Below are 21,681 nucleotides of genomic sequence, written 5' to 3' on the forward strand. Positions count from 1 at the left end.
CTCCGCCCCGTTGATAACAGGGAGGTAACAAAGACCCATCAGTCTCCGGTAATGCCGCTCAGGTCCCCACTGGGCCGCGGGCAGCACTTGAACAGCACAGACACAGGGCACATCGGCCTCCATGCTGCCCAGAAAGGGGGTCCACAGCTGCAACTCAGATACCTGCCCAATGCCTGAGTACCCGCCTGATCAATCCGACCCTGGCCTTCACCCAGCCGTGCCCCTATTGCCCACGTCTGGGCATAACCTGCCAAATTAGGGTGAACAGGCGAAGAGAGCTACAGAACGATGATGGATTCAACCCAGATCTGTGACTGGGGGTGAGTGTCTGAAAAGTTTCAGCGCTTTGTCCATCATCTCATTGTGTTTGCTTTGTTCGCCCTAAGTTGGCAGGGAATGCCCAGACGTGGGTCCCTTGCTCACTTTGCCACTGGATTCAAGCTAGCTTGGCCGATATGAGATGTTGCCCCGAAACAGGTCCCACGATGCTTGTTTTCAGTCCAGGGAAGGCCTGGTTTGGCAGTTCGGGCTGTACTGTTCCCATGAGGCACAGGGTCAAGACTGATTTGCATATAGCCATGTCTGAACTGAGGTGGCGGAGTGGGCTAAAGAATGATGATGAATTCAACCCAGATCTGTGACTGGAGGTGAGTGTCTGAAAAGTTTCAGTGCTCCCTCCATCATCTCCTTGTGTTTGCTCTATAGAGGGGGACATGGCTATCTGAACTTCTGCATGACCTTGTGTAGAGTGGTCATGTTGATCGTATGCAGTGGTATGCTGTGTGGTTGTGATTCATAAAGATCTGCCTTTTGACCATAGACCTGACCTGTGCTAGTGTGATCTTGCTAACTCGAGATTGTGGCGTTTCGGCACCCTACCATACGTGTGTGAAAGTGATTGTTGACTGCAGGTTTTGAGTTTTTCCACTGCTGACACAGTCAGGGTGCTCTCATCTAACGAATTCGTTTTCTGGGCTAGGACTACCATTTGAAGAGCCGATCCGTGCTGAAGAAGGTTCAATTGTGTTACCAAGTTTACTCTGCCAGAGTGGGGGTTGAAAGCTTTGACCTGTGCTGGAGGTGGGGTGTGCCTGTGCTTAAGAGGCCCTTCAAAGAGCCGGTTCCCGCTATGGTGCAGTGTAATAGTTTAACCCCATTGTCTGCGCTGGGAGTCCCTGTAAAGAGCTGATCTCTGCTGGAGGGGGCCGGGTAGATTATCCTGCTCTCCGCGGGTACCTGCGCTTCTCGCTGCCCCTGCACATTCCTGGCGCATTTCCACGCTCCTTGCATTCCTCCCACGTTGCTCGGCGGCAGCCCCCCTCCTGGTGTTTATTAGACCGGGAGACGGCTCCAGAGGCCTCCTTCGGCCGCTGTGAGGCGGCAGCGGCGTACATGGGTGCATACATGCCAATAGACACGATTCAGGCGGGAGACTACCGGTTTTTCAAGCCAAAAATGGCTTTATGTTAGCTGTCTCCCGCCTGAAATTGCATTTTCTACATTAGAAGTCAATGGGGAATTTTCATTCTCCCGATTTTTTATTTGAAATCTCCCACGTCCCTGTCCTAAAATGTTGGCATGTATGTGGGTGTAAGTGACCTCATGTGTGAACCCCTTGGGAACACTTCGGGTTAATGGCGGTTACACCTCAGAGGAAGGGAGGGCTCTAGCTGCTAGGAGTGAGAGGCGACTGCTCCTGCGATGACGCGGTGCCTTGCACCCCACAGGAAGTGACGTTCGGCGTGAGTGATGGACGGTACCTCTGCTGCGGAGGGTGAGGGCCCAGCTGTTGGGAGTGAGCAGGGAAGCCGCACCTCTGAGTGAGTGAGCGAGGCCCTCTGCCTCTCACCAAGGGCAAGGTGTCTAGGAATCCAAAGGGAGTGGGGTCTCTGCTCCTGAGGGAAAGTGAGCCCCCCCCCCCCCCCCCCGGCGCCTAGAAGGGTGCTTCCGGCGTCTCAGAGGGGAAGAGGCCCCTCAAAAGGAGCAGGGGCCTCTGGAAGGTACTCTGCATCCCAAAGGGAGTGGCATGTCTACCCCCCAGATGAAGTGAGCTCTCTGCCTCACAGCGCCAGTGATGGTTCTTGCACCTTAGAGGGGGGTGAAATCCTGCTCCTCAGATGCAGCCTTCTGGGCCTCAAGAATGTGCGACTCACTCGACGTCACACTGAGTGAAGGGCCCATTCGTCTGAAAGTAAGCAGGGGCCGCCCTCTGCCTCTCCCAGGGATAGAAGAACCCTGCAGTTTGGCTGGCTTGGAGTACCCTCCACCTTGAAGGGTGTGTGCACGGGGGAGGGGGCAGGGATGACCGCTCTCCTCAAGGGTAAAGTAGGGCCCTTCAGCACAGGAGAGGGGGGCCCGGCTCCTTGGCGGGAACGAGGGTTCCGGCACCTTCACGTGGTAATGAGGGCCCATGTAACTCAGGCAAGGTGCTGATGGTGCCTGCGGGTGTTGACACGGATAGTTTTGGGGATTCCTTCTTTTGGCTGAGTTCTCTGCCGACTTTGTGCCCAAGAACAGCTGTACGTACTCTCCTGTCCCTGAATCCCCACAGCCTCCCTTCGTCTATACAGCTGCAGGCAGCTCTGTTAGGTGTAAGCATCTCACTCGGGCCCTTTCAACACCCCGCCCTTGGAGTGCCTTACAGAGCCCTCTGCACAGATTCGCCTCTCCACAAACCCGCGTCCCCGAATGCCTGTACATTCACACTTTGCTCTTGGGCACCTGTGCGACCCCCTTGTCCTTCGGTGTCTGTACACCACCCCTTTGTCCCTGGATGTCTACAGAGACCCCCTTGTGCTCGAGTGTCTGCACAGACCTCCGACTCCCACAATGATTGTTCAGACTTAGGAGTGTTTTTTTCCCCCATACACATTGGACAACCCCAAAGCTTGCATTCCAGGGCAGGATTTCTCAGCGCCGCTTCTTATTAAAAACTTCAGGAGCGAGGGACTGCCGGGGTCCCGGAGAGGCCAAGCCTTCAGTGGGGGACTTTATGAGCCTGAGAAATGCCGAATTTTAATTGCTGAAGCCGGGAGCTATTCAGGGTAACCCAGTGCTTTAAATGGAAAATAAAAAGTGCAGGTACTCATCAGCTTGAGCTAGGGGGCGTGGCAAGGGGGTAGGGCTAGAGGCGGGACTAAGGGCGGGGCAAATGAAAAACATTTAAAGGGCACAATAATTTTGTGGGGTGCAAATGATGACATATTGCTTCAATCTGTAATGTATTGTTGGTGCCCTTGCATGTATTAAGTTGTACTAGTTGACAGACTGTTGAAAGGTATCTATAAGGTTTCCCTTTTTGTTAGAGGCACCTGTATATTAAACAAAACATTAAAAGTTGCAGAGACTTGTTTTACTGAAAGATGAATGATCCTGTTCCTATAATATGGCATTGCATTAACAAGAACATTCCAGATTGCTTACACATGTGCTGTTCTTAAACTGAGTTTTGAGACAGAGGAGGACCACATTTTGCTGCAGGGTTTGCATCAAGAAAAAGATAATTATGCATGGAAAAAGTCAATTATGCATCAAGAAAAGACAAATACAATTTAATGATGCGCTGTCTGTGGCAGTATCACTTCACTATTGAGTGATTTTTAAACTCCAGCGCTGTTATTTTGCTTCTAATTTGGGACTTGGAATAATCCTGACTTTTCACTATCCTGTAATACTGTATTTACTGACAGACGTTATGGCTGACCCCATTATACTGTTTGATTTTCTGAAATAAATTTTTTTAACTTATTCTGCTGATCTAGAATGTAATTTTGGATTAGGGCCGTTACTGCATCTATTTTATTTTTTATGTGTGTGGAAGTGCCTTTAACTTGGGGACACATTGCCTAATGAAACTGAGATTTAACACTTTTTCTAAATCATCAAATCTGTAGCCAAGTTATTGAGGTACATTTTGGGGTGTTCTCATTTCAGAGTTTCCCATGCCTACACCTTAAAGAAGGTACTTGGGTAGGATGGTTGGCACATGGAAGTTTCAGACTCAGGTGGCTGAGAAGTGTATATGAAAGGAGGCATTCTATTTGGAGAAAAGTACCTAAGGGTAACAAGCATTGGAAATGCAATAGGTCTTGCAATAGAATAGTTAGACATTTTTCTTTTTGCAAATGGAAGAGTGGCGTTGCGTGGATGAGTAGCGTTGCGTGGATGAGTGGCGTGTGTGAGTGGCGTTGCGTGTGTGAGTGGCGTTGCGTGTGTGAGTGGCGTTGCGTGTGTGAGTGGCGTAGCGTGTGTGAGTGGCGTTGCGTGTGTGAGTGGCGTTGCGTGTGTGAGTGGCGTTGCGTGTGTGAGTGGCGTTGCTTGTGTGAAGGATTGGTAGTGCGGGCACTGCTGCTTGGGGTATCTGCGAGATTTGTGTAAGTAAATGGAGAGGGGGGAGAGAGTTGTAAGAGAGAGTGAAAGAGGCAGAATCGTTGAGAGGAAAAGAAAGTGCGAATCTGTAAGCTGAGAGATGTGGCATAACAGAAGGATTGGTAGTGCGGGCACTGCTGCTTGGGGTATCTGCGAGATTTGTGTAAGTAAATGGAGAGGGGAGAGAGAGTTGGAAGAGAGAGTGAAAGAGGCAGAAACGTGGAGAGTAAAAGAAAGAGCGAAGGAATCTGTAAGCTGAGAGATGTGGCATAACAGAAGGATTGGTAGTGCGGGCACTGCTGCTTGGGGTATCTGCGAGATTTGTGTAAGTAAATGGAGAGGGGGGAGAGAGTTGGAAGAGAGAGTGAAAGAGGCAGAAACGTGGAGAGTAAAAGAAAGAGCGAAGGAATATGTAAGCTGAGAGATGTGGCATAACAGAAGGCTTGGTAGTGCGGGCACTGCTGCTTGTGGTATCTGCGAGATTTGTGTAAGTAAATGGAGAGGGGGGAGAGAGTTGTAAGAGAGAGTGAAAGAGGCAGAAACATTGAGAGGAAAAGAAAGTGCGAATCTGTAAGCTGGGAGATGTGGCATAACAGAAGGATTGGTAGTGCGGGCACTGCTGCTTGGGGTATCTGCGAGATTTGTGTAAGTAAATGGAGAGGGGGAGAGAGTTGGAAGAGAGAGTGAAAGAGGCAGAAACGTGGAGAGTAAAAGAAAGAGCGAAGGAATCTGTAAGCTGAGAGATGTGGCATAACAGAAGGATTGGTAGTGCGGGCACTGCTGCTTGGGGTATCTGCGAGATTTGTGTAAGTAAATGGAGAGGGGGAGAGAGTTGGAAGAGAGAGTGAAAGAGGCAGAAACGTGGAGAGTAAAAGAAAGAGCGAAGGAATATGTAAGCTGAGAGATGTGGCATAACAGAAGGCTTGGTAGTGCGGGCACTGCTGCTTGTGGTATCTGCGAGATTTGTGTAAGTAAATGGAGAGGGGGGAGAGAGTTGTAAGAGAGAGTGAAAGAGGCAGAAACGTTGAGAGGAAAAGAAAGTGCGAATCTGTAAGCTGGGAGATGTGGCATAACAGAAGGATTGGTAGTGCGGGCACTGCTGCTTGGGGTATCTGCGAGATTTGTGTAAGTAAATGGAGAGGGGGGAGAGAGTTGGAAGAGAGAGTGAAAGAGGCAGAAACGTGGAGAGTAAAAGAAAGAGCGAAGGAATATGTAAGCTGAGAGATGTAGCATAACAGAAGGATTGGTAGTGCGGGCACTGCTGCTTGGGGTATCTGCGAGATTTGTGTAAGTAAATGGAGAGGGGGGAGAGAGTTGGAAGAGAGAGTGAAAGAGGCAGAAACGTGGAGAGTAAAAGAAAGAGCGAAGGAATATGTAAGCTGAGAGATGTGGCATAACAGAAGGATTGGTAGTGCGGGCACTGCTGCTTGGGGTATCTGCGAGATTTGTGTAAGTAAATGGAGAGGGGGGAGAGAGTTGGAAGAGAGAGTGAAAGAGGCAGAAACGTGGAGAGTAAAAGAAAGAGCGAAGGAATCTGTAAGCTGAGAGATGTGGCATAACAGAAGGATTGGTAGTGCGGGCACTGCTGCTTGGGGTATCTGCGAGATTTGTGTAAGTAAATGGAGAGGGGGGAGAGAGTTGGAAGAGAGAGTGAAAGAGGCAGAAACGTGGAGAGTAAAAGAAAGAGCGAAGGAATCTGTAAGCTGAGAGATGTGGCATAACAGAAGGATTGGTAGTGCGGGCACTGCTGCTTGGGGTATCTGCGAGATTTGTGTAAGTAAATGGAGAGGGGGGAGAGAGTTGGAAGAGAGAGTGAAAGAGGCAGAAACGTGGGGTGTAAAAGAAAGAGCGAAGGAATATGTAAGCTGAGAGATGTGGCATAACAGAAGGCTTGGTAGTGCGGGCACTGCTGCTTGTGGTATCTGCGAGATTTGTGTAAGTAAATGGAGAGGGGGGAGAGAGTTGTAAGAGAGTGAAAGAGGCAGAAACGTTGAGAGGAAAAGAAAGTGCGAATCTGTAAGCTGGGAGATGTGGCATAACAGAAGGATTGGTAGTGCGGGCACTGCTGCTTGGGGTATCTGCGAGATTTGTGTAAGTAAATGGAGAGGGGGGAGAGAGTTGGAAGAGAGAGTGAAAGAGGCAGAAACCTGGAGAGTAAAAGAAAGAGCGAAGGAATATGTAAGCTGAGAGATGTGGCATAACAGAAGGATTGGTAGTGCGGGCACTGCTGCTTGGGGTATCTGCGAGATTTGTGTAAGTAAATGGAGAGGGGGGAGAGAGTTGGAAGAGAGAGTGAAAGAGGCAGAAACGTGGAGAGTAAAAGAAAGAGCGAAGGAATCTGTAAGCTGAGAGATGTGGCATAACAGAAGGATTGGTAGTGCGGGCACTGCTGCTTGGGGTATCTGCGAGATTTGTGTAAGTAAATGGAGAGGGGGGAGAGAGTTGGAAGAGAGAGTGAAAGAGGCAGAAACTTGGAGAGTTTGGAAAGGAGGTTGGGAGGCAGTGAAGTGAAATGTGAGGAGGCACTCCGATTACCTCTTCAAATTGTAAAACAGACGGAGGGCATTGCTGTGGGGAGGGGGTGTAGGAGAAATGCACACGGCGGGCAGGGGAGGGGGCGGAGCGGGGAGAGCGGCATGTGGGTGTCAAGAAGCCGGGGCCTTTGAAGTGAAGATAAGCTTCACTTCAAAAGGTGTCGGAGGAATGCGGGTGAGGGAACAGACGGCAATTGCGGCTGAGGGAACTGATGTGCACGCGCTTTTAAGCTCATTGCACATGCACATTGAGCTTAAAAGTCACGGGCACTGCAAGGAATCGCCACGATTCCTTGCTTCTTAGTTAAAGGTTGTTTAAGCCGCAATAGGCTCGCAAGCTCGATGCGCATGCGCATCGACAGGCGAGACCTAATAAAGGGATTGTTAAAGGAGTTGAAGGTTATCTGTGGTGGGAGTGGGTGGTACAGGGCAGAGATTGAAGTTGCCTGCATGGGTGCAAAATATCTGACAGGTGTGACAGAAAACCTGAAAATGGAGTATACCTTTTGATGAAGGACAAGAGAGAGAAGGACAGAAGGCACCTGACAGAATGTGTTAAATAAATAGTAAGGGAATGGGAAGACAGTATTAATAGATGGACCTGATAAAGAGTGCAAGAGTAAGGATAGAGTAGAGAGTACCTCTGATTTCCTCAAAGATCTATGTAACCTGATACTCTTCTGTAATCGTGTGCCCTGTCTCAATGCCCCCTCGGTAACCTACCCATCTGCCCATGAGTGCCCCTTTTGTCAATCCTTTCCTTTTTGTACCTGAACCCTCAGCAGTCCCCGACGCTGTACCCTCTGGTGGTCTTGGATCTGGTCCGCCTGCACCATCCAGTACCACTGTCCATGTGTTCTCTTGTACCCTCTTAAATCTCTCCTCTGAACCCTCACTGCACTGCATCTCTACCCTCTGGTAAATCCCCTTATGTACCCTCGGTAGGGATATGGATTTTACATGCAAAAACATTTGTCAATGTCCTTAAGCTTCAAAGCTGGGGTGAAGGTAGCAATGGAGCAAAGAAGAAAGAAAAGTGGTCTTAGGAGCAGACAGTGCAGCATTAGGCTTGTGAGCTGTGTCCCTGAACCCCAAAAAGGCCAGTCACAAATCAGGATTGCAGTAGTAATGCCACAAACTCAAACACCCAAAAGGAACAGGAAGGCAAAATTATGGATTAAAGGCCAGCATACATAGTATGCCTGACATATGAGAAGAGAGCAGCCCCAGCACAACTCCACTACAACAAGCAATCAATTACAAGAAAAAAGACTACATCCTAAAATGCAACTCTGACTCACATCGGGTGGAAGGAAGCAGTCAGCTGTCATGATCCTGGGAAAAGAGAGCTTCCTGGGGCCTTACAATAGAGCAATAATATTTCACACTTTCAGATAGTGTGCCACTCTGCAAAACCTAGTCCATAATTCCGAGGGGCTAGTTAAGGGGTGGAGGCACATATAACCATGTTCATATGAGTGCAGTGTCACTGCAGATGATGGTGGTCAGCAGACCTGCTGTAGCCACTGTTTCTGATATGGGAGGCACTCCACATGTGTTTGATGCTCAAAGCTTCCTTTAGGTCTGCTCCTTCTCCTCAAGTCCAAGGCTTGGTTCCCTCCCTTGGGTGCTGTGGTTTCCATGGTGCTCCCTCTCCCACTGTTTGGCTCACTTTTATTCCCATGAATACCAGATACAGCCAGCTGTTGTATCATATGTGTTGTGTTGTGCCGACAACCAGTTTGGTGCTACCACAGTGCAGTGGAGCCCTACAGATTTCTAAGCTGCTGTAGTGGAAATTGCAACAATTGCTCATTCTACAACCACTAGGCCTCCTTCACCACCACTTTTGGGGAGGGGCAGCCATTTGGCACTTCTCAATCTCATCTCTGTACTGCTCAAAACCTCACACTCCTAGATGCCTCCAAAGCATTGTAGCAGGAAAGACATGCATGGGATTCCCTGGCTAACCATGATTCTTCCTTCTTTTTGGTTCTCTGCCCGCTCCCTCCTTCCAGTGTAGGGAAATGTGTCCTGGCCTGTAGTGGTGTGGCTAGTTCTTAGGCTCCCTGCCTGGCCTGAGCGGTCTAGCCCTCTGGCCACATCTGAAATGACAGCTACATTCTTGGGACAATGCCACTTTGCCAATTCACTCATTTTACATGTATGGAAATGGGAATTTTATATTATGCATTTGTCACAACACAGTAGTGGCGCCCTGTGGGTGCCGAACTTCCAAGTTGAACTGCAGCCAATAAAGGAGAAACCACACCTGAAATAGATGGTTTTACTTTAATTAGTTGAAAACTGCGGGTAATGTCCCCGAAAAGTTACTTGAAGTTGCATCAATTTGATTTTAAATGATGTGTAAGGGTGGCTGTAGGTGTCTCTCCTCCAACGCAGAAAGTCTTTGACAGGCAGAAAAAAACGAGTTTCTGATTATTGTAGGATGTCAGTAACATTCACTGTTTGGGGACGTGGGTGGGGGCTAGACATTTATCTGCCAGGCCAAGAAAAAAAAACACTTCAGGTAGACAGTCCCACTTCCCCTACCTTAGCGTCAAGAGCACTTATGTAGAAAGTTCACTGTATAAATTCCCCCAATAAAATAAGGAGTCAGGACCCTGGCAGACCAGGGATGGAGAACAGCTAGAAGGAAAAAAACTGAAGTAAAACATTCTTAATCTCCACATCCACGATCTGGAATAAGATATAAAGAATTGCTTCAACCCTCATGCAAATCAGAAAGGAAGTGAAAATGCATTTCTAAAAGGATCACTATCTTCCTACTTAAGAGAAATGTAATTGTCATAAGCCGCATATTGAAACATAGCCCAAGCATCTTGCACACAGTTCAGCATTTCGATTTCCACAGACCACAACTTCTTTCTGGACTGCATGGAGTTAACACAGTTGATGAGTAGAACGTTTTAATAAAATTACTGAATCCTGCAAAGGATGCGAGGAGACCAGCCACCTGCTCTTCTCCTCGCCCTGCCTAGCTACAGCATTCCGCATCGAGTAGAAGACTGGAAGGTAGTGCACAGTGCTAAAGCACTGCATCTGCCCCTGCAGGGGAGACAGCCATTGCAACGCGGGCTTTACACCGCGCTACCATTACGACGCAGCCATCACAATGCAAGTCGTTACAACGACTTGCGCTGGATGGCGCTATATACTAAGGAATAGTATGATTTACTATTCCAACACCTTCCCTACTGTTACGTAGGCTGGAGTTGGAATAGTAAATCATACTATTCCTAAATCCAGCGCCTACAGCGCAAGTTGTTGTAACGACTTGCGTTGTGATGGATGCGTTGTAATGGTAGCGCGGTGTAAAGCCCGCGTTGTCATGACATACATCCCCCCTGCAGTGCACACAGACACGTTCATTTTTTTAGGCACCAGTAGATTAGGGCTGCGTACAGGGCACTCACCTACTGAGTGGCAGAAAGTTCCTTGTTGCTGTGTCCTCAATCGGACTGGCACTGGCGCTGTTGAGAATCCTGCTTCTTGCCCGCTCGTGGAGTTTTATGGCCGTTTTTCTTTGTGCTGTGTTGGCAATGAAGAAAGGAAAAGCCAGAGCACATTGTGCTTTTTAAAAGGGCTTCTCTTTCTTCCCGCCGTACAGCTACCTGGAGGGTGACGTCACACGTTGCTCAGCCGTGGAGCGTCACTGACCCCCCAGTGAAATTAAATTACCATCATGTGAGCATGCGCCGCAATGGAGAAATGCGATGCATGCTCACATGACCATTTGTGACCTAAAATGCTGTCCCGATACAGTGAGTACCGGTACTCTCCTTGGTAACGGAGAAGTGCTGGTACTCTTGGGGGGGGGGGGGGGGGGAGAAGTGCCGGTTCTCAGTGCCGGTGAGTACCGGCCCATTTAAAGCACTGGGGTAACCAACATAAGCAGTGTGACTGACGGGGGCAAACAGTCTAAAGGCGCCGCCAGGACCCCACACCCAACTTCCTGCACTCTTAACACGGAACACCCGGGGGCAGCAGTGACACCCATAGACCCTTCACCGTATGTGTTGTTGGCAGGGATGAGGGCCTGGACGGAGCTGACCCGGGGGAAATAGTGACACCCAGTGGTCAGATACATTATGACACCTGGAGGTATGAGAAACCAGTGACATAGAAGCGATACCCAGTGCTGAGCCACAGTATGGCACTGGCTAAAGGCCTGGGATAGAGCGCACCCTGGGACAGCTGTGACATTCAAAGACTAGTGCGTGTGGGACATGCACTGGTGCAGCGACAATGCCCATTGGTTGATCTGTGTCTCTGTGGCATTGGCTCTAGACCTGCAGAGAGCAGACAGATACCGGTGTATTACTGACGCCTTCTGGCCAGTTTCAGTATGGCCTTGGCTGAGGGCACGGAGAACTCTGGTGCAGCAGTGAGAACATGAGACCATGAGTGAGTTGGTGAGTTCCTGGATTAAACATGTAGACATTAGTTCAGCAGTGTAAGAAAGTGGACTATTATTTGAGGAGGGCAGTCCCCCAGCTTTAACCCTTTGACCGCGGCGCGAATTCCGCAGTGGTGCGGGTGATTTATGACTGGGCGTGGTTAGGACGGCCCCTGGCCGTCCTCCGCACACGCCCACTGTGACGTTGGACGGCCGGGGGCCGTCCGACGCATGCCAAGGGTTAAGGAATAATAGCACTAACTCACAAAGTCACCAAATTAACCTGAACCCTATCCCCTGGTATCTTTGGCACAGCGTAGACAGACTTAACATAGAGCTAGGTGTAAAGTATTTATGCAATACCTAAAATGTCGAAACACAAAAGAATAAAAAAACCAAACCAAATTAGAAACACAGAGCCAGATAGCAAAAATTCCAGCAGAGGCCACTGGAGACATACATTTTTAAAGTTTTGATAAAAAATGGAGCCAAAAATCACTAAGCAGCAATGATAGTCTATAGAAGCTGTACACGGGGACTTAGGCACGATGGCATGCAAGTCAGGTACCCCAAGGGGCATTGTTCCAGTCAAAGAGTTTACCTTCTGACTGAGTTTTTTGAAGGCTCTCAATATCCTTCATTAAGGCAAGCCCAAATCTGTATCAGGTGAAGTTGCATCAAAATCGGACACCTTTGCTGCAAGGTCTGTCAGATGGCTCCGGAGGTCTTGGAAGTCCAATTTTTTTTTAAGTCTCAGCTTTTCAGAGTTTCTGCAGACGCTCCTCAGAGACAATTCTAAGGTCCCAGGACCATAGGGATGGCACTTAGGGGCCAGGACTCACTCCAGCAGAGGCCACAAGCAAGATCCAATCCAGGGTTAGTTGGTACTGGTCAAGTGGTCACTTCAGGAAAAAGGCCTTTGCAGATTGTTGGGTCCCTGTAGCCACACAAAAAGTAAACTAACTGATCCTCGGAGTCCCTTTCTTTGTCATTGGTAAAAGATGGGAGTAGATCCAGGCCTTCAGAGCTCCTCTCAAGTTACAGACTGCAGGTCCAATCCTCTTTTGATCTCCTGCAAGTCCAGAACATGTTCTGAGGTGGGTTCCTTTGGGTGCCACATTTGTAGTTGCATTAGCTAGTCGGTGGAGGTGACTCTTGGACACTCCCTAACCAATGGGAGAAAAGTTCCCAGAGACAGCTCTTGCCATCCTGTTTGTCTTACTGCAAACAATCCCACGATGCACCTCACTCTTAAAATCCAAAATAGGGGAACCCTTTCTCACTTGTGCAGAGCCCTTGTGTCCACCCAGAAGTGTGGCCATGGAAATGAGCAGTCCTTTTCTCAGTCTTCACTATGAACTAGTTCTGGGGCAGCTTTCCTCACAGTGGGTTTGGAGCCAGCAGGGTTAGTGTAGGCCTTGGGGACAAAGGCTTTCTATTCATCAGGTCTCATACAATAAATTATGAATGGGCAGGCTTCACCCCTGTCCCTTTCAGGATAATGAAGTTTCAGAGCCCACCTCAGCTTTCCTTCCTGATCCAATAGGGTTTGGATGACCCACACCCAGCCCATTCTTTCACCAGGACTAAGCCATTGTTCTACTCTAGTAGTAGGTTTCACACCTCATTTAAGGTCAAGTACTGACTGGGAAACTGTTAACAGACTAAAGCAAATTAGCCCTCAGCAGTTTCCGCCAGGGGAAAGGTACCTTTCTAAAAAGTTACTTTCCTAAATATTCATTGAAATCTAACCACCTAGGAATTGGATTTTTTTTGTTTAAATCTTTTTATTGGCATTTACTTATTTTCATATTTTCATACAACATTAACATTGTGGTAATACCATGTTTAACAACTTCAAAGCAAAGTAGTTTGAGGTACAAATCATTGCATCAAAAGGTAAGCCAGCGAACAGATTACTGCAATAATAATCAGAATATCGTCAGTGCAGTAACCGTGGCAATGCCAATTAGACCTTATGGTATGATACTCATTAAGCATACCTAGACATGGTGCATTACTTAATTAAACTGTGGACATAGGGTACAACAAAATGAGGACAACGTAACCAAAGGAGGGGCAGGGTAGTCCCCTGAGACCCGTTGCCGCTATTGCTGGAAAGAGGACAGCCATGACCGAGCCTAATGGCAGTAGCCGTAGTGTAGGATCATATGTTTATGTGAATGGGGCCTGTTGTACGCATGTGTACTTCCAAGTGTCAAGCACTGGGTACTAGTCTTGTTCGCTGTACTGGGGTTCTCTTGTGGTAGTGTCCATACCCTGCAATTTCGACACTATAGCATCCCAGTGAGTTGACGGATGCCAAGCAGGTCCTTTCGGCGCAGCGCCACCCCCTCCGCCCTAGCCCAGTAAAGCAGGAAACGGCGCCAGGTTATTGTGTGAGGTGCCACCGGGGATTTCCATCTTTTGGTGATCATGCGCTTAGCCGCAATTAGCCCCAGATCAAGAAAACAGGTGGTGGCCCTATTTTTCTTATTCCTACTGAATAGGTGCAGTATGTGAACTTCCCAATGAAAGGGGACATTGCGGGATGTACAGGCAGCCAGCATAGTCATCACTTTGCCCTAATATTCACTTAGGGAGGGCAATGCCATAGCATGTGGAGTATATCTGCGTCTAATAGGCGGCTTCTAGGGCAGGCAGCATCTGATTTGAGAAAGTACTTATTGATTTGGGCTTTGGCGAGATATGTCCAATGTAGGATAAAAAATTTGATTTGTTTAAATCGTTGTTTGCGTGGGATATGCGTCGGACCACTCCAGGCAGCAGCCCACTCCCTGTCAGTGAATGCCCTCCCCGTCCGTGAATGCCCTCCCCAGAGACTTTTCCCAGTGTTGCTCAGGGGGGTCAGGTTAGTCTCTCTGTGTTGACGGAGTGAGGACGTAAACCGTCAAGTGCCCCCATTCCCCATTACATGCAGATACTGTATCGTATGGTGTGTGGGTGGTTCCTGGGCAAGAGCGCCCCACTTAAATGCCATCGAGGCTGTAAGTGCTTGTTGTAAAAAAAACTGTCCCGGGTACATGTTCTTTCGGACATGAGCTCCTGGTATGGAATAAGTGAACCATCACGATACAGGTCCCCTAAGTCCAGAATGCCTTCTGTGTTCCAGTGTCCTAGTGTGGCAGTTCGGAAGCCGTGGTACAAATGTCACCTCATGGTGTTCCTAGTCCTGGTGAGGAAGATGCATCTACGGAAGCACTTGTAGGCTACAGTGGGTAAAAGCACACCCATAGGTCTGAGTTTCGTGCATGGATGAAAGTTATGTAGTAGGGCACAGCTTTCCAAACTGTGTGGCGTGACACATTACTGTGTCGCGACCCATATGTAGGTGTGTCGCGCGATGAGATGACATTTGCCGGCAATCGGCAGAGTCAGGCTGCAGGGGCTCTTAGAAAGGGTAAAACAACAACAAAGCCCTATTACCATGCACAAGGTCTTTAAAGACCTGTGTCTTTCCTGGGGGGAGGGGGGGGGGTGAAGCCCTTTGATGTCAATGGGTGTTGTGCGCCTGATACAGTGCATCAACTATAACGCAACGCGAAAGCAGCTGGTCTGACAGACTTTTTCCTGCCATGGTTTCACCCGTGCTCGCTATTTCAGATGTTTTAACCCCTGATGGACTGCTGTGAATAAAAGATTGCCTAAAAGAGGCTGCGCTTTAGATGACATCTGCATGAGTATGATTAGGGGGACGGAGAAAGGGGGGGTCCTCAAGGAGTAATTCTAAGAAAGCAATTACGTTGATAAATAATGGTAGAAAACATTTACGCTTTACCATGCAGCTTTTGCCAAACTTTTTTTGTTGAGCAAACTAGAGACAAAGGTATCAGAGCGATGTACATGAGCACCAGTTGTGTTACAGACGGACACTTGCATTTTTCTGTGTGTGGGTGTGTGTGGAGTTGTGTGTGGGTGTGGGGTGTGTGCGGAGGGTGTGTGTGTGTGGGGGTTGGGGGTGTGTGTGTGTGGGGGTTGGGGGTGTGTGTGTGTGTGGGGTGGTGTGTGTGTGTGTGTGGGAGGGGTGTGTGGGGTGTGTGTGGGGTTGTGTGTGTGTGTGGGGTGTGTGTGTATGGGGTGGTGTGTCTGTGGGGTGGTGTGTCTGTGGGGTGTGGGGCCCGAACCCACCATAGGTGGTTTGGGCTCGCTCGCTGCGCTTCCTCGCGTTACCGTGTCCCTGAAATTTGTTTCAGAAAAAGGTGTGTCACCAACATGAAAAGTTTGGAAAGCTGTGTATTAGGGTATGCTGGGGTATCAGGGGTTACAATGAAGCAGTGTCTGCTAAATGTCGGGATGATAGCCATCGGGCAATCCACTGAAGCTGAGAGGCCAGATAGTAGTGGTCGAAATTGGGTACCACCAACCTCTCTTGTTCCGCTGGCTGATATAGTTTCCCCATAGATATTCAGTGTCATGACGTTGCCCATATAAAGTCCCTTATTGTCTTTTCCCATTTACGAAAAAAGGGAGGGGAGGTGTTAATTAGCAAGGTAGTGAAGTAATAGAGGAGGCGGGGGAGGGCTACCATTTTTACAAGGGCAACTTTCCCCGAAATCATCAATGGGAGGATATTCCAGAAGCTCATTTGTGACTGAATGGCTGTATTGGCTCTGATTATGTTCCCTTCTAACAGGGTCTCCTTTGTACGGTATATGCGTACCCCTAAGTATCTAAAAGGATCAGTACACCATGTCACAGAGAAATCCCCTAGGAAATATCCTGGACCTGGGGTCTCCTGCAGAAACGGGGAGAGAATAGATTTCGCAGCGTTGACCCTCAGTCCCGAAGCGAAGGCAAAGCGCGTTAGAGCCTGATCTAAGGAAGGCGGGATGCTATGAAGGTCACGTACATACAACAGCAAGTCGCCGGCTTGTAATGAAATGACTTGTATGCCAACCCCCAAGGTGACTCCCAGGTCCACATGCGTGCGGATGTGTGCCGCAAGTGGTTCAACCACCAGCGCAAAGAGGAGGGGGGACAATGGGCATCCTTGCCGAGTCCCCCGTCTCACCTGTATGGGGTCCGATATAAAGGGGCCCGTCCGAACCCAGACGGTTTGGCGTTTATATCGCAACTTAACCATACTAAGGAAGTGAGGCCCCAAGCCATGCCGGTCCAGGGCAGTGAAAAGGAAATTCCAGTCTAGCGAATTAAAACCCGTTTCAAGGTCCAGTACCATGCAACCCGTCCAAGGCCAATTGATGGGGGCATACTCTGCGACCCTAAAGTAGCGGTGGATTTTTAGTGCAGTATTACGATGAGGGTCAAACCCATTCTGGTCTGGGTGCACCCGGTTGGGAACAAGGGGTACCTGCCTGTTAGCTAAAATCTTTGCTAAGATTTTATAGTCAACATTTAATATCACTATCGGCCTAAATGATCCCAGGGAGGTTGAATCTCTAACCGGTTTCAACAGGGAGACCACATTATCCGTACACAGTGAGGGTGGTAGGGTCATGTAATTTATTGCAGCTGTATAGAGGGAGTGTAGACTAGGCACTAGTGTCTCCGTGTATGTCTTTAAGAATTCAGTGGGGAGCCCGTCGGCTCCTGGCGTCTTTCCGGACTCCAGTGACCGCAGCGCATCCTGGATTTCGTCATCGGTTAGTGAGGATTCCAGGGTGAGGAATTGATCGACCGACAGTGTGGGCAGTTCCACTGTGAAGAGAAATTACTCAATAGATTGGCCATTCCCAGAAGGTTAGGGTGCATATTACCTGGTGTAGTGTTCTGTCATTACTGCATGAATGTCTTTCTGTGTACATTTCCTGTGCCCTAGCTCATCCACCAACAGCTGTATAGGGCATTGAGGGTTTTCTTGTCTAAAGTAGACCAGTGGTTTTCCCACCTTGTCTGCTGTAGAGTGTGAGCGGGCCGAGTGACAACGCAACCTTTCTAGTAACGCTTTCCTCTCCGCATGGGCGTCATGTAATAGCTTTTGCTTTTCAGGTCGGACAGTGGCCAGAGTCTCTAGTCTAGTCGATAGCGGACAGGGATGTGTCAAGTTGTTTACGGATGCACCACGTCTGCCCTAAACAATGCCCTCTGGTCACCACTTTAAATGCTTCCCATTCCGTCAAAACGGACTCCGCAGAGCCCGTATTGAGCTCAAAATATCCGATCACCGCAGACGCCAGTGAGCTCCGGAACGCTCGGTCTTCCAGTGCTGCCGTCTGCAGACGCCAAACTGTAGTCAGGGGTGTTTCCCGCCTCCCACATCAGCTGCATTATTTGTGGGTTATGGTTTGAGTTTGTCTGACGTAGATATTCCGTGATCTGAATCAGGGGCATTAGGGCCACCAAAGTTCATATGCGGTCGGACAGTACGTGTAAATTGTGGACCAGCGAGTAAAAGGAGTAAATATTAGCATGAGGGTGGCGCTCGCACCAGATGTCCGTCGGTGACCAATGTCCCATCCAAGTACGTAGAGATTGTGCATTTGCAGAAGCTGTGGTACGATTCAGAGGAGGGAAGGAGCGATCCAGAGAGACATCCAAAACAGAGTTAAAATCACCCCCAGCAGCCATGGTACTTCTTTCCATCGAGGCAACAGCGTTGACAGGCTTCAGAGGAAGGTGTTTTAGTCAGTATTAAGGGCATAGATGGAGCCCAGCAAAATAGGTTGACCGTTTAACCTACCCTTGAGCAAAACATACTGCCCAGCAGGGTCCACCACCACCTTTTCTTCCTCCTAGGGAACCCCAGCTTTTTCCCAGATTAGAGTTCTTCTAGCTATGGAAGAGTAGTTAGTGCTATAGATCTGACCTCACCAGCGACGGCGTAATTGGACTGCTTCAGGGCTCGTTAGGTGTGTTTCCTGCAATAGAGTGATACTGACCACTCTACGATGTAGGTATGCAACTATGGAGTACCGTCTGGCCGGAGTGTGTATGCCCCTGACATTCCAAATAATGATTTTGAGGTTAGTCATTGATATGGTGCAAGACTATTAAATTCCACTCTTGCAGTGGAGAACAGCTAAAGGAGCATATGCAGCGGCATCATGTCTCTACACGTGGCAACATTTCCAAGGGGAAAAACAAAAATAGAATCCGTTGATCATTTAACCTCTTAAGAGTGAACCCCCAACAGGGAGATCGACCCAGTTACGCCTAGTCATGGCTATTAAGTCAACATCAATGTTGGGCCTGGATCAATGGGAACAGGTACAAACACTAAAGCCGATAGTTTCTTTGATTGGTGAGTTCCAGGCTCCGTGGGAGCGGTGTGTGGCCTGCTATCAAATAATATCATCCGAGGTTTGGGGAGTGACTAACGGTAGTCGAGGTGAACCAGCATCTATTGACCACTCCGCCGAGGAGTCAGTGTCTCTCCGGGACCTCGATGGGGACACAGTGGAACATGTCGGCAATGGTGATCTTGCGGGCTGGAGGGCCGCTCTGATCTGGACCAGGTCCGGGCCAGCAATGGGCAGTCTCGGGTCTTTGCCTCTCTTCCTGCGCCGGCCTCGTGGGGTCTCCTGTGTAAATGGGGGTTGTCCGGGAGCCAAGGTACCATGGTCATCCCATTCTCTTCTAGCCAGTCCCAGGTCTCCACAGGGGAATTGAAGTAGCGGGTGTTGCTGTTCGAATGACACAGAGGCGGGCAGGGAAAAGGAGAGAGTATCGGAGATCTAATTCCCGGAATTGTTTCTTGACTTTTTGTGCAGTGTAGTCCAGGAAGAAAGAAACAATAATATTTTGCACCCTGGGACTGGGGGTTTTCCCTAGTTCCCGCAGTATTACATGCTTGTTCCGAAAATTCAATAGGCGAAAGAGGAAAGAGCGAGGGCGGGCCCCCGGGGGTTCAGAGTCTGCGGACAGGAACTCTGTGGGCCCATTCCACCACGAACTGTGGTGAGAGCGAACCCTGGGAAGCAAATCTCTCAGCCAGGATTCTGTGTATCCCACTGGGTCCTGGCCCTCCGTCCCCTCCGGTAGACCAATCACCCTCACATTATTGCGGTGCGACCTTTCTTCGGCCTCATCAACTTTCTCTAAGGTGCACAACCGAACCATCAGGTCTTGCAGCGTGGTCGCAAAATTACTGGATCTGGGCTGTAGATCTGCTAGCGCCGCCTCATTCTCATGAACCTTGCATGCCAACTTAAGCTGGTCTGCTCGTAGGAGCATGAAGTTGGAGGCAATGGTGTCCATCCTGCCCTCCAGGTAGGTATGTATCTGTTCCTGCCTAGTGCCTATTTTCTCCACCGCTGCTAGCACTGAGTCTAATTTGGCTGGGAGGTCAGACTGGTTCACCCCTGTGGATGATCCAGAGTTCTTAGGCGTTCCCTCAGTCAGACCCCTAGAGGGGGCATCTTGGTGGGAATTCGAGCGGAGGCGGTCCATGGCTAACTGCTGTGTACTCGGCATGGGGGCGGAATGCGAAAAGGGCCCATCTGTTTTTTTTTTTTTGTTTTTTTGCCTATTTTATATTCTACCCGAAGATATTGGAGCGCTTTACATGAGCACCGTATTTACATTACACATTCAGGCACGGGGAGATTAAGTGATTTGCCCAGAATCACAGGATGTGGATGCGACCTTGCATGTTTACTGCACCCTCCAGATGCTTATGACCCGTACACTGTCCCAGTGTCCAACCGCACAGAGGGGACTACGTCTTCTCAAGTATTCTATGGAGTATGACCAGGCTGCACCCCACTCTGAGTCAGCGCGACAAAAGGATTGACCGGGGAGGGCAGACTGTTTCAGTTCGCCACCCCGCTACCACAGCAAGGAGTGTCCAGCGGGACCAAACCCGCTCAGTCGCCCGTATCTCTATTGTATCCTGGGATCAGCATGAGGCAGATATAGTGGGGAGAAAGACTAGGCCTGGCCGCCCCCCGGACTCCTCCTCATCTCAAACGGCCGTTCCCACCGAAGTTAAAGACTACGCCGCCCCCGGCCCTTCCTGCTGCACCAGTGGAGAGATCAGCAGCGCAGCCTAGGCACAAACCTCCACTTCCCGCCAGATACGCACCTCCCTCCGTCCATGGAGGCCGTCCGACACCCATGCCAATGCGCGCTCCAGGCGTGTAGCAGGCCTCGAACCACAGCATCATCCCCACGGTGCGCACAGCGACGAGGGACCCCTAGCTAGAGCCAGTGAGGCCCTCCCCACTCTCTCCAGACCAGGAGGGTGAGTTCCCAGCTGTTTCGTGCCACGATTCTCAGGCTAACCGGGGTATGGGACTCAGAGCATCTCTAGAGTGCGTCCGCCATCTTAGGCGCTTTGCCACGCCCTCACCTATGAATTGGACTTTTAATAAATATTCTGAATTATAGTCTTAGCAGTTTCCTGTCTAAAGTTACAGACTAAAATGTATAATCTGTACTTTGTAATTTTCTAGGATCCACCTACAGCCCTGCCAGTTAAAATAGCTCTTGGGGTGTACTCAAAGGAGGAGCATGCCAATTGGTATATGTTCCACTTTTACATATCAGGCAACCTAACTTGTGGGCAACGAAGTGTACTTCAGATGATTTATTAATATTTACAAGCAGGGTTATCTGCCTGTCAAAAGAGTTATTTTGACAGGTTTGACTGCACGTTTTATGCTGCTGTGGTTCTGCTAAGCTTGGTAGGCCTGAAGCCATGTTTTACATGCAAACACTGTGGATGACACCATGGGTGCTGTAGGCCACATGTGACATTTAACTTCCGGGTCCTGGGTGTATTTTCTACACCATATACTAAGGATATAGGTAAGTTAAACATGTCAGGCAGGGGTAATCCAATGTAACCATGTTTACAGTAGGATTTCAGGCATGTTACTCTTATTTACCAGGGGTAAAATGCACAGTGTATAAAACCAGCAGAAAAGGGTCTAGAAAAAGGTGAAAAATCTGGGGAGACAATGCAGAAAGGCTAATTTGCTACAAGCTGGAATACGGTGTGGCTAGTCAGCAGGGTCAGACTGGCCTCTAAGGCAATCAAGTGGTGTCCAGTGGACTGATCTAACAGATCAGTGTGTGTTTTTTTTCTTTTTAGCAGTTTGTGAGTCTTTTTCATGGCCAGGTGGGCAGGTTTTTACTTTTGATTTCCCTGATATTACCATAAATATTGCCTGCAGCAACACAAATTCATGCAGTCTTCCATACCTTGCAAAACAGCTATTCAGCATGATTATAGAAGTTGAAAACGGACTTGATTGGGTTAACTAATGGGGGCCACTTTTATTTTGGTGCCTGGGCCTATATTTTTATGCTAGTCCGACCCCTGCTAGTCAAGTATGCAATTGACTATAGTCACAGGGGTGTGGCTTAGTGCTGTCAAATAAATGTATCATGATTAAAGAGCCTGCAGGCTTTGCACCTGACCCATCCTATCAAGTT

The 21,681-nt window shown here is 49.1% G+C and overlaps 1 protein-coding gene across 8 annotated transcripts in view; it reads left to right on the forward strand.

Annotated features, from left to right (window-relative positions):
* DOCK6 (dedicator of cytokinesis 6) overlaps positions 1-21,681 on the forward strand; it is a 439,831-nt gene that overhangs the window by 375,746 nt on the left and 42,404 nt on the right. The window lies entirely within an intron of this gene.

The sequence above is a fragment of the Lissotriton helveticus genome, chromosome 1_1 (assembly GCF_964261635.1).
Source record: "Lissotriton helveticus chromosome 1_1, aLisHel1.1, whole genome shotgun sequence".
Taxonomy (NCBI): domain Eukaryota; kingdom Metazoa; phylum Chordata; class Amphibia; order Caudata; family Salamandridae; genus Lissotriton; species Lissotriton helveticus.